The following is a 14008-nucleotide window of genomic DNA, read 5'->3' as shown; positions in this document are numbered from 1 at the left end:
GTGAAGCGTTAAGCCAGAACTCATTTCAGTTCAGTGACTGTACCAAAAATGTAAATAATTAATAGACGCAGGTTTTTTTGCAGTGTTATTACTTTTCGCAGCTATAAGGTCGCGTCTGTTGAATAAACAATCACGAAAGATGCCGGTAAATGCTCAACGATGACGTTACAGAAATGAGCCCACTAACTTTAGTTATTACTGAGAGCAATAAAGCTCGGTAATAAAGCGTTATATAATGGCGAACAGATAAGGTCCGAAACAACGAGATCCGGACAAAAATTGTCAGCTGGAAAAATCTCTTCTTTAACGTTTGCATGAGACAATTTAGTTCAACCATCGGACGATTGTTCACCATTAAACGATGCTCAAACGTCCCATTGATTTTGGTATGCAAGGTTCATTACTGTTCTTGCATCATTGATGAAACAGAATCGTTTCAATAGGCTTCTGACGACAAAATCGAATCCGGGTGCACGGTCTTCCAATCAGAACTGGTATTTAGATCGGATTTTCACGAAGCCATTCTATAATAAAACGTTTTACTTGATAGTTTTGTGATTGATGTAGATTGTTTGTAGGTAAAGCAATTGTTCTCTGGTTCAATAATGATAGTTCTGAACAGGTTAGAGTTTCTCATGAAAGTCATTTTCTGAAGACAATCTTACATTCATAACTAATCAAAAACGGTTCGAAACGAGTCGAGATGCAGAAACACGTGCAGAATCGTACCCCATGGTACCCCCATAATCGCATCGTGTACTATCCAATACAGGTATATCCAGAAAAAAGGTTCTTTTGGAATATCAGAAACAGGCTGCAGGTAATTATCATAACACTGGTTCATGATAGATCAACCCTCCTTGCTGTGTCTGGGTGTAATTCAAGCCGTGATTCATGTCCAGCTATTTGGTCAGCCTTTACCCCCGCAACGTCGATACGGAAAGTCGTTTCCCCGTTTTTATGGGGACATTCAAAAAACCGAGGTGAACATTACATTAGGGTGGCGCGAAAAAACCGACCATTTTTTTTTTTTTTTCGAGTCTCGTGTGACAAAATGTTAGTTTTTGATGTTTTAAGAGTCCGCTCCAAAGGACAGCTCAAAAAAAAAATTTTAAGAGGTTGCTCAAAATTTTTTAAAATGTCCAAAATCGTCAAAAAATTAAACTAAAAAATTTGTATTTTCAGTATTTTGTCTGATTTTCAATCCATGTCGTGGTGTATTGTTATCGATTCTTTCTTACTAAATTGAAGAAAAAAAATGTATGAAACTTTCGGAAATTTTTATTTTTTTTGCCTATAAAATTATACCGTAACAGGAAAAAAAATTTTAAAAAAAATATATCGATTTTTGACGATTTCTGACGTTTTAAAAAATGTGGAGCAACCTCTTAAAAATTTTTTTTAACTGTCCTTTGGAGTGGGCTCTTAAAACATCAAAAACTAACATTTCGTCACGCAAGACTCAAAAAAAAAAAAAATAGTCGGTTTTTTCGCGCCACCCTAATGTACATATATATTAGGGTGCTTCGTTTGAGACGACTGTTTTTTTTTTTTTCACTCCCGACCTGAAGTTTTATCGAACATGTCGAAATAAAAATCCCCTGAAAGTTACAGCCCTTAAAATTAACACTAAATACTTTCCCTTGGGGTGAAAAGATTTACCATCTAAAATACAAGTAAATTAGGATGTTTTTTCCAAAGTTCGATATCTTTGCGACATTTTATGCTATCACATCGAACCAGATCGCAATTTACTCGTAATTAAACGATCTACAAAAATGTTTATTGCGACGTAAGTGTAACTTATACTGGTGAATTGGTACAAGTCATTAATATTGATTTTTACCGGAAATTCTCGTTTCTTCGCTCTTAACTAATAATTGACTAAACTTACCGAAGAAATGCAAACGAAAAATTTTTTGGAAATTGAATTTCCAACTAAAAAAAGTCCATTCAGCCTCATCTCAAGTTCGATATTTCCTGAGACATTGAGCCTCAACTTTCTAAAATATTCATTTTCCCTGTCATATCACCAAATGTTTGTTGCAAGGACCTTTTTGCCAGAAATTTAATTTCCATAACATTCAGGGAATTTTCTTTTCGACATGTTCGATAAAATTTTAGTTCGGAAGCGAAAAAAAAAAAAAAAAAACAGATTCGTCTCAAACGAAGCACCCTAATGTATACACATTTTGCTGACTGTCCTAGTTGTTGGATCGACTCGCGTATCTCATAGCGGCAAAAGAAGAATGAGACGAGAGGGAAATAAAAAAAGAGGGGCGGAAAGGGGGAAAAAATTCCTTTCAACAGAATTGAAGCCGGACTAAACCGCAGCGAAAAACTTTTGCGCCATCCTGGTGAATTCGTGTCGACTATCCCACCGTATCCACCTCCCTCCCTCTCTCTCTCTCTCTCTCTCTCTCTCTCTCTCTCTCTCTCTCTCTCTCTCTCGCTCAACAAAGTCTGCATGGCTTGCGTCGCCTTTGCGGGGTCGTAAGTCAGCTGCAGGGTGAACGCGTGACGTCGACATCCGCTCGCCATGCAATAAACTCATATTTCTTTCAGGGATATTTCATACCTGGCTTATCTCGTTGATCCTCTGATGATTTTTTATCTACTTTTTATTTTCTACCACCACCCTTCTATATCTCACACGCTTATCGCGCTCTTCATTTTTGTTCTCTTCTACCCTCTACGGGTTCATGTCCTGCCGGTGGGGAAATCACTTCAAGAATGGAATGAAATGGTCCATTCACCTGTTTATTACACTGTTTAACACGAATTGCTTTGACGTAACTAACAAAAGAAAAAATAGTTTTATTAAAGAAGGCTTATTTTTATTTCAATGTACTGATACTTGCTGCTTATGCTATCAACCAAAAACTTCAAGACTTATTTATCAACGTAAGAAAAGACAAAAGCAAACCTTACAAATAATGAATGAAGATTATGGTTGTTATTGAATGTAGCAAATCAAAATTTATTTATGTAAATACAAACTTAAGAAAAAAAATAAACAAATTTCTTGTTGATTATCGTGTTATCGATGTGATCTTTTCACGTTTGAGTGTGATCTAATGCAAAATACAATTTTCATTCGGCAGAAATTCTGATTGCGAATAAATCAGCCACTCAAATTCTGTATTTATCAATCAATTCCGCAATGATTACATTTCTCGATATGAGAGAGTTGGAAAATAATTTATCAGTAATCAACCTTGCAATAAATTTTATCTCTAAATTCATTCAATTTTTATTTCATTAATCAATTTTCGTATTCTGTAGAACGGATTAGGTTTGATAAATCGTAAAACTCTCTAGCAGTGAATTGAAAATTTGCTTTGATGCCAAGAAAATGTAATTATATCAGACGGCAGGGTGTGAAGTGTAATCGTTGCTACTTTGGAAATGTAATAAATCACATCGCGTGGGAAGAATCTTTGGAGTGAATCGATCAATCGAAGTGGATGCAGGATAATTCCACGTAATTACAGAAGCGACCAAAAGGCGCGACGTAAGTGGATCAAGATCGCAGTCTGTAACGTAAAGCTCGCAAAAAATCAGCCGAACTCCATGACTTAACAACATAACATGAAGCTGTGCAAATTAGAAGAAGAGAAACATTACAGAGTTGCTAGTATTACAGAAAAATATTGCAAAACCAATTGATCCAGAAAATTCTCGGCATAGTTTTTTAGATTTTATTATAAAGATGGATTGTAACAGAATTTAGGTTACGGAATATTTACAATTTTTGTTTAAAATCCGTCGCATGGTGTTTGGCAATATTATTACCTTCTTCCACTTCTCGATTTCACTCATTAGTTATGAATTGAATATACTTTTCGGAATAATATAATTGCTTTCACTTTAACCAAAACTGTAACTCCAAAGAGCCTTGGAATTTCAGCTTCCAACACCTGCAACAGTAATACCTGATACGACTGATATTATTGCGATAAATAATCGACAAACAGCTTTTAAGCATGCTTGAATCGACGATTTCATATTTCTTTGTAACGTTGGCAGTTGTCCAAGAAATGGGAATTGGAATTATTCTATTTCGAGCCGTTCTGAACTGATTTGGCGATAACAATAATTCTTGAAAACCTTGCAAATAGTGATATTTACGCGCTGACTCTAATAGTGAGTGAAAAAAATGCGCAAAGTGCTGAACAAAATGTTTCTCCCTTCTCGGCGAAACAGAGTATTTTTATTCCTTCCCAGTGTTGTTGTCCTCGTTTCGAGAAGTGCGGCGATTATAATATGCACTCCGCTTATGGAAAGCGGTACGTACACTTACATGTGGAGAAATGTCTTTCTCTACTTTACCTAAAGCCTCTCATTTATTCATCGCGAATATTGTTATTCACGTTTCGAGTGTGTATGCATGTACTTGTAACTCACTTAAGACTCTGTTCATTCTGAATGTGACAATTACGTATTTGCAAGAACGCATCTGGCTTTCAGATTGTTGAGTTGAATTTTTCAACGTCGCGTTCCAGTCCGACAAATGATATCGGCGTTGAGAATATCCGAGCATTCCATCAGGACGTGGAACGACAGGATAACTGATGAAAATACGGTGGAGATTTTTCATCACAAAGATTTGTTGCTCTCCTAGAAAATTGGCTCCCTAATGAACCAACGTTTCATGCGTTGATAATGGATGAGACTTTCCGAAGAAAGGCAATTTCTCTATTTTCAAGTGACGAGCACCTCACGTCTGGTAATTGAGACCATTCTCGACTCTCTGACCCCATAATATTCTGTACCTCATAACGGAAATTCTTCTTTTTTTTTTTCTTTTTTCATTTTAATTCGTGTGAAAGTACGCCGGAGATGATTGAACGACGTGAGTGAAATCATGATCGATTTTTAATCCCAGAGTTCAAGCCTGGAATGTCTTTTGTTTTCAACCCCACGTTGCCTAGTTGGCGGGACGATATGAACGAGCGAATATCGGCGAACGAGGGATGAGGGTGACCGCATGAATCGTGCCTTGCACCCGATCAAAGTGGAAAAATACAATGTGCATTAGACTGATGTGGCACGCGATAAACCAGCTACTTTTGTGCGCTTACACGATCTACGTCGTTTCTAAACGCGTATTTCGTTTTTCGGATGATTTATCCTCTCAAAGGTTCTAAACACTCGACTCTCTGATCCTTGCACACTAGCGACTTTGAATCTACGAAACTTGAGAGGATTTCATGGATTGAATGGCTGGTTTTTATCGTGCAATTTCAAATCCGGACGTTTCATAGCTTTTTTTGAGTCATTATTATTTCAACTAATTTCATGACTTAAAATCACTTCATTTCACTTCAAGTTGTGACGAGATGGATACTTCGAATTGACGTGCCATAGCATATGACTAGCATAGTAGAGATTAAGATTAGCACGGTCAGTGAACGTGACCAGAAATGACAAGAGAACTCGCTCTCTTGGGAAGAACGTTGAATCGAACGGTCGTGTTGTTAGACGACTCCGTAATTAATCAGTATCATGTAAAACTTTGCTTAAACTTAGAGTGACTTTTAACTAATTCTTTATTTCGTTCAATGAGTCGTCTAAAATATCGAGAGTAAACTCACCAAATCATCTCAGAACTTAGAAAGAAAACTCAAGAAATATAACTGAAAATTTATCACATGGCAGGTATGATTCGTAATCGATCATAATCATCGCCATCCGAAGACCTGGTGTGTTAACAACAACTTCAATCTAAATTTTACTATATAAACGTGACCCGAAGAACCGTCATAGAAGATATTTTGAAAATAGCAACGAATGACCGAGTTTTCCAAATAACGTACATCGCCACGCCAATATTAACACAATAAAATTGACTGATACAAAATGAGTAGCTATAGAGCTTCGACCTTGATATTGCACATCATAATAAACAGATTAAGCCAGCTCTCCAGTTCACCCCAGTCACAGCGCAACGTGATTCTTGTTTAGGTTATGCATACAGACAAGCAGACGATGTGATGCGCAGTAGTTTTGCGCGCGGGTGAAATCGTCGCGTGGTCGTCAGTGTCGGGGACGGTGCCGCGGGTTTAGTCGCAACCTTCTTGTGTCAGGACGCTAGTCACCAGGACGCTTGCACAGGTTGAATCAGGGTTTGGGTCGAGGTCGTGTTTTCCCCCCCTTTCCAGGGGTAGAGGTAGTAGTAATAGTAGTGGAGTGTGTAGCGAAGGTGGTGGAGCCATAAATCCCTTTACACTGTCGATAAGGCCGACCGAACCGACTCGTGAAAGCCGAACCGACAATATTGAGCTCTGGTGAAAAATCTACGGATACCGTAGGTGGTGAACGTCGTGTGACAGCAGACGAAAGAATAAAATCGATCGGAAATCAAAGTGGTGTATAGCACACATCGAGAAGCCCTAGTCACCCGGCTCTGAAGTGGTTTCGGAAAATTCCTTAGACAAGTCGATGCCTGTCTGCACCAATGTTCATTGTTGGCTCTTCTATTATTAGCTAACTTCAAGTTGGCGAACTCGAGTGGTTCAAGTTTCAGTGGGTGTTACTTAATCCAAGTAAAACTTTCTCCGACGTTCCATCCACCACGACCATCCAAGTGTTGCGGGCAGTCTAACCACCAGGATACAGGTAACGTAACGAATCTCTTGGCTACAAAAAATAACTTCTCATGAGTACAATTCCATGCTGTGAATCGATTCGTTAGGCTGGACATCACGTTGGTGCTTGTGCCCGTTGTACCGATCATTACAATGTGTACCTAACCGCCTCTAGGATCAACTAACGTAATTGACACCGAACACGAAACATACTGAATCACTGCAAGCGTGCACGAAAGCTCACAAGCTCATTGTTGCCATCGAGTCTGTTTGTGTTGCTATTGTTCCTGCAGCATAGGTACACCCTTGAGATGTTTAATGTTTACGTATGCTCCGTAGGCTAAGGAACATCCGGTACAATTGAGACCACGTGACTATGACCAGGAATAGCGTCGTATATGAACTTGCTCAGGGGACAATTTATTTTGGTCTCTTTTTTTTCATTTCTTTTCTCTCTTTTCATGTATTGATGTGAACCGACACCCGTTTTTACCTCGTTGAACCTGAATTATGGTTGATTCTGGTTAAGTCCCTCAAGCTTGAAGTGATTATTCTGATTACAGTCCCATGATAAGCAGCGATTATACAGAATTTCAATCAACGTAATCATCAAGCTCAAAATCAGTTGCTTCTTATGATCGACTTTATCTAACTGCAGAAATTTAAGCATCCGATTAATTGCGTCTGAAATCATAATCGAAAGTACTATAGGTATATGGTCTTATCACGTGGTAGAATTAGTAGCTTGCCTTGACAAACCATATAACTCGAGGGTAATTTGCTACAGCGATTTTAAACAGGAATCAAAATATTTTCCGGATTTCTCCCGATATATTTAAAACACTGTTTGCAATTATTTGCACGATAAATGTCACTCAATTTCCGTTGCTGAAAGATACGTAGTATCGATTTGCGCTACAGCTAGTTTTTTTTAGATTTCATTGTTCAGCTGTATTGGAGGTTGAAAATTTCAGTAAATTTTTGGAACTTTCGAAAGTGCATTAGATTCAATTATACATCTATTTGCACTGGTACATAGTGGGACGAAGAGTACGACGGACCCTCTAAGCCGTTAATTATTTTTTATGGCTTTTGAGCACCGGGTACAAATTGTTTTAATCCATTTCGAACAGATTCATAAATATATTGCCATAATTACAAAAATAAAAATTCCGGGGCACGACGGATCCCTTCCAAAAAATGACCAAAAAAATACTTTTAGTTTTTTGAAACTTCTGAAGTATTCCATTTACCAAAATATTTGATATCGTTTACAAATCGCTCATAAACTCTTAATTATAAAATTGTTAAACAAAACATTTCTTTTTTCTTTTTACAGTTTTTTTCTGGGGGGGAAATTTTTTAGGAGGCTCGTTTTAATCATAACTGATTAGATTTTGGTTTCGATCGGTTTAGTACTTTTTCAATTACTTGAGTCACAAAATTTTGAAAAATAATGTAAAAATTATACCTTGAGAATGAATGAATGGATCTGAATGAAAAGCGATACCGTAAAGTTTTTTTGAGTCGTTTATCATGAATCTAAAGTCAAATTGATAAAATTTGAATTTGGTGCATTCAATATGCTGTAAAAAAAACAAAAAATTTTTGGATTTTAATAGAAATTAGTAGGCGGAAGTTTTTTGAGTCACTGATAACAAATCCAAGACCATACTTCCAAAATTTGTAATGGTGGCTCCGTCATAGTAGTTCAAAATAAAAAAAATCGCCATATTTTCATGTAATATGGTACCTGAGGGCCTTTGAATCGTTAATCACGAATCTGAATTTGATTTTCCATAGACTTGCAGCCTCTGGAGATTGCTATTCCAAGGTTGCATTTTCAATATCAGCTAGTATTACACTGATAGAAAAAATATTAAAAATTAAGTTGAATTCATCCTTCACAGTGCTGCGTAGAAAGATTCACCCTGAAGTGAAACTATTTCACTGTTCATGCCAAAAGTATCGTGAATAATAGAGCGGATGGAATTCATGTTGCTAAGAAATTAGTAATCTTGATCAAACGAATCTCTTCTACAATATTACAATACATGTTATACGATTTAAAACAAATCTCACTCATGAGCTGCTTCTTGGTACTGACAATTCTCGCTATCCTGTGCTTCCAAATTTATGCCCATATAGCCGTCTCTGTGACGTGTAAAATATATAAACGTACTAGCCTTTGGTCAAGAAAAATTTATCGTTTACATACGTATAATTGATGACCCTCAAATTATAGCCGACCTACCACAAACCGTGTCCGATTTACACAGTGAAAAGTATCTCTGTATGTCAAATTCTGGTCCATCCAAGAACAGTTCCATTTTCTTGGCCAGTATCACTGACTGATTGTGAGTAGAAAATATTTTGAGGAAAGACTTGAGAGCCACGTGATTAAAGGACGGCTGGAGCAGCTTCCGGTGCACTTTACAGAATGGCGTTGTAAAGGGGCAAGTAGGGGGGGGGGGGGGGGGAGGGGGGGTTGAAATACTGAATTTGAACTACAATCACTTTATTGCTTTAACTACATCATAGAGCTGAGATTATTTTACTACTTTTTGACCGAAAAATCGATGTTAATTGTCGGATTGTAACGAACAATAGATAATTTTCTTCGTAAATGATCAATGACAACACATTTCTTGTTATATCACAAGTTTAACGTGTATAAATTACTACGATCGGATGTATCAAGAAACGATTCGTCTGGCACAATTTGTAGGGAGTTCATTCGAGACTCAAATGAACTGTTCAATAGAATTAAACGAACTGTACGGATTTTTTTTTGTGGAAAATAGTGAGATTATATGATTTTTTTGATATCTTTACGTAATAAGGTGTTTACACTCAAAATTTAGAGTCGAAAAGTTTTTATCTGGATAACAAAGGTTTTCGTGAATCAGTTAGATAGTTAACTCAATCTGTTTTAGTTACCCGGTTTAACTTTCGTTTTATTATGTTTTTGATTTGACACAGTTTTTGACTCGAATATACGTCCTATACATGTTTAATCTTCCGGGTTCGACAAGCTAACGAATTCAACGTAATAATGATGCCGATATCGATTCGAATTCAACGAAATGATCCAATAAACGCGATTATAATCATGACTACGTATTGACATAGATACACTAACGATTCACGTGAACAATTATGGTTATTTTGCCACGATTATGCAACTGATGAACCCTGTACCATTTTGAAATACAATGAAATATACTCGGAGGATTTCAATGAAAGTAACAAAACACATCCAACGTCAGTAACGTCAGTATGATGCTTAACAGTGTCAACAATATGATTTCAGGTTTGTCGACAATGAAAGTGTTTCACTGAATTCAAAATGCGGTCTAGGAAACGAGTGATAATCGATTTCACATCACTCGTTTTCTAATTGTAAACCGCACGCTTTTCACCATATATCACCATAACCATTATTCACGTGAATCAGTTTGCTTCAGATATCAAACGACCCGTAGAGAGCATTGACGGTACTTTATATCAGAAATGCTTACTTTGATACAACAGACATCATCTGAAATTTAGTGAGATCAAAGAAACTCTTTCCTAAGTCTGATATCCTGACAGAAGTTGAACAGCAAAGTGATATTATGCACGTACCAGGACCTGCGACTAATAACTGCGTAGTTTTTCTCAATGGTCGAATAAAATTAAAATGACAAGTGAACTTGTAAATAAAGTTTCGTCTGCGTTAGATTATTAGATAAACCACTTCACCTTCAGATACTCAGGAAAAGTCGTCATAAATATCGGGTGCTAACCAATCGAGAATCGAATCAATATAGGATATATGTTTTTCACCTAAATGATCCTTTTCAAGATAGCTGAAATTGCATATTTTACCGAGCCTAAACATGATATTATTCGATAATGAAGATTCAATATCGAAAACGAAGTGATCTTCCTTACCTTCAGTGCCACCAATAAAGAGCTATGCATGGCCTACGAAAGATCTGGTACAATATAAAGCACACCACCACCATCATGCCTATCGTTAAAGGGTCCATTCTGCGATTTGTTAAAAAACTCCGGAACACGAGGCTCTATTTTTTTCCCAAAACGTGTCTGTGAAATCTCATCAAAATCGGTCTCTCGTGTTGCAAAACTTCTATTCTCTCCGTTACACTTTACTTTAATTCACTCAATCCTTTTGGCCTGTAATATTACAAACTGCGGGCAGATAATACTCTTGTGTCTCTGCTTCAACTGATTTTTGTAAATTGAAATAAAATTTGCCCTTTTTATGATGTTGGGGAACGATGCATCATACATGTATTAACCCCAGAATAATTGAACATTCTAAACACTGTCCAAACAAGGTTACTCATGCTCACATATAGTAACACTTTGGCTCACCTGAAGCCGATCATGCAGATCCGTTTCCCTTTCAAAATTAGAGGCACAAATAGCATTTGCTTCTTGTTTAGACGTTGTAGGTGACGAATTCGATTACGCAATATTCGTTGTTATTTCACTGTCATCAATATGTTAGAAAATCTTCTGTTTGCGCTATTAACATGAGTTGACTTCCTTGAAACCATATAAATTGCGAGATAAGACGCTAGAAATTAAAAATCCGTCACACTTCTCAAAGCTACTGTCGAAAACGTTTTATCCTTGTCATTTTTTAGTGGTAGTCATATTACCCACACCTATCCGCTAAATCGTGCAGCGAATATGCGATTTCGCAACGCCTAAGGTGTGCGAAAAAAAAGAGAGAATGCTCTCTTCTGGATCGTATTCCAAAATTGATTGAAAAATGTTTTGAGGTCCGGTAATTCATCTAGCTCTGATTTTTTTACTTCGTAATACCTTGAGAGAACGCATGAACAATGAACGAATTCCTATATGATTTTCATCTCAATCGACGCTTTTATTTGTATAACTAACAAATCGAGAATAATCCAGTGCAGGGTGAACATGATTCCACCATTATCATAACTGGACGCCATAAGACTAGAATCTGACTGACTGGAAGTTTGTACTTTGATTCGAATTTTTTGATTGCTTTCGTTTGATTTCACGAATCGCGAAAGCCATCTCTGAAGCCTGTAAGTTGTTTAAATAATAGTGAGTACTCTGAGCCTCTACCAACCCTGTGTATAATCTAATATAATATTGCAGGTAGGTACGAACCATGAAGAGTTGTAGGTATTATTATACATATATATATATATATATATATATATATATATATGTATACGTAATATATACATGCCTACGTATCGCGTGAGTCCGATCCGTATCCTTGGTGGAAAATCACGCAATGCTAAAAACGCGGCACGTCGATATAACCTGGGTACAGGTATACCAACCAACCACCCCATGCCTGCAGACCAACGCGTGAGTCTATGCAGAGAGAGAAACTTCAACCCCTAGTCCTTGCAAAGGAACCTTCGATGCCATACCGACGTTTTCCGTATCCAGAACCGTTGCATGTTTCACAGAGATGTACGAGATCCTTGCATCTAATCGATCCTTTAAATTTTTTTTTCAGTAGCTCTGAGTATAGCGATTTTATTTTAAACCTCAAGTTTAAATCGTTTACTTCTGAATTACGATTCTGCCCGATGATTTATTCCACTTAATTATATCTACCGACCAAACTTATGATTAACAACACCGTTATTTAGATTTCACGCGAGGCGTGCGGATGATAAGTTAGGATACGAACAGTATTCGAAATTCCAAGTATCCCGGGCTTTCAAGATTAGTAACAACTAAAGGGGTGCAAAGAATCCATTTCACCCTTCTTTCTACATATTCCAAGAATATACAGAATTTCATAGTGAATCATTTGGTACTACTTTTTTTCACAAGGACCAAAAGCAAAAGTTGTTTTTGATTCACTGCACTGTACAAAACTGTACAAATGGTAAGTTAGCGACAAGCTTTTCGAGTCATGTTTTTCTTTAATTATTTATTAATTACCATGCTTTCAACGTAGGTTCAGTTACATAATAACCGCGAAACCATTCCCCACAATTATTCTTTGAATTTTTTTGACAAATTCTATCCCTGATAGATTTTTATTTTTCTATTCTAATTCTTTGCGCTTGCACTCAACTTTTACCACCGCAATTATAAAGTTTTTAATACCGTAAGGAATCGTTGTATTTAATACCTTCAGAGCTGACGGATGATTGTACATATTACTCCGCCGTTATACGACAAACTGCTCGTTTCATGTTCCATGTTATCAGCTTCGATCTATAATTGTCACCCGTAATACCCTGCGTGTGTATGTGTCGGTGTGTATATAATGAATATTACATTACACACCGCGAAATTCACTGAATAACACAACGTTATACTAAAGAATTATAATTTACCTCTTCTTTCTTCTTACTCCCCTCAAATTAACACGCTTTTCACATTTTATGACACAAAATTATCGCTTCACGTTGTTCGTGGCGACCCCATTTCATTTCAAAGTGTGATCCATTTTCACGTATTCTTATATACCATTTCAGTCTCAATTTCAATTTCCAAAAATTCACTTCGATATGCGATTTCTTCTTCTCAATTCATTCGTAATTAATAACTTGCTAAGTATTTTTTTATGCCAACTGTCGGAATATCGAATCGGAAAACTTAAATTAAATACCTCAATTCTTAGGGACGCGTTTTTTCTGCAATACTCGAAACATATTCACGCTTTACCCAAAAACTATTTGCGATCGAAAAGGGTTCCACGTGTTCCACACATGGCAAAATTCTTATAGTGCATAATTTATTAACCCTTATGGTTCACCAGTCTTGATCAATCAATTAACGGATTATTCATTTCGACTATGGTATAAATTAACCCTTAGCGGCACACATTTTTCCTTACTTACTATCGACTCGAAATTTTGTACTCGAGGGTTTTTGGGGTCGCTGATTACGAATCGATACTCAAAAGTTAGAAATTCAAGATGACGGATCCAATATGGCGGACTAAAACGCAAAAAGTCGTTTGACCTTCGCAAATCATAAAACCCAAGATCCTTTCCATACTTTCAAATTAATTGCAATTGTTTTGCGGTCATAAAATCAGTCATTTGAAGTGTACAGCCGCCATATTGTTTCCGCCATTTTGAATTTTGCAAATCTGAAAACGGATTCGTAATCAGCGACCCTAAAAACCCCCGCCTACCAAAAAATATAAGTATACTCTTAAAACTATCTTCAATAATACATTTTTTCTAAAAAAAGTGCTATTTTTCAGAATTTGTTAATTTATATAAACAAATTAACGAAACATAAAAACAATTTGAACATAAACTTTGATCCTCTAACATATCAAGATCATAAAATTACAAAAAAAAAAACCGATTAAATCGAATAAAATTACTCCAAAATCGTAAAAACGTGTTTTAAAACAGGTGGCATTCTGGAATGCCACTATG

This window comes from Diprion similis, chromosome 7 (genome assembly GCF_021155765.1).
Source record: "Diprion similis isolate iyDipSimi1 chromosome 7, iyDipSimi1.1, whole genome shotgun sequence".
NCBI classification, from domain to species: domain Eukaryota; kingdom Metazoa; phylum Arthropoda; class Insecta; order Hymenoptera; family Diprionidae; genus Diprion; species Diprion similis.
The sequence above is the reverse complement of the archived record's forward strand: the minus strand, read 5'-3'. Positions refer to the sequence as shown.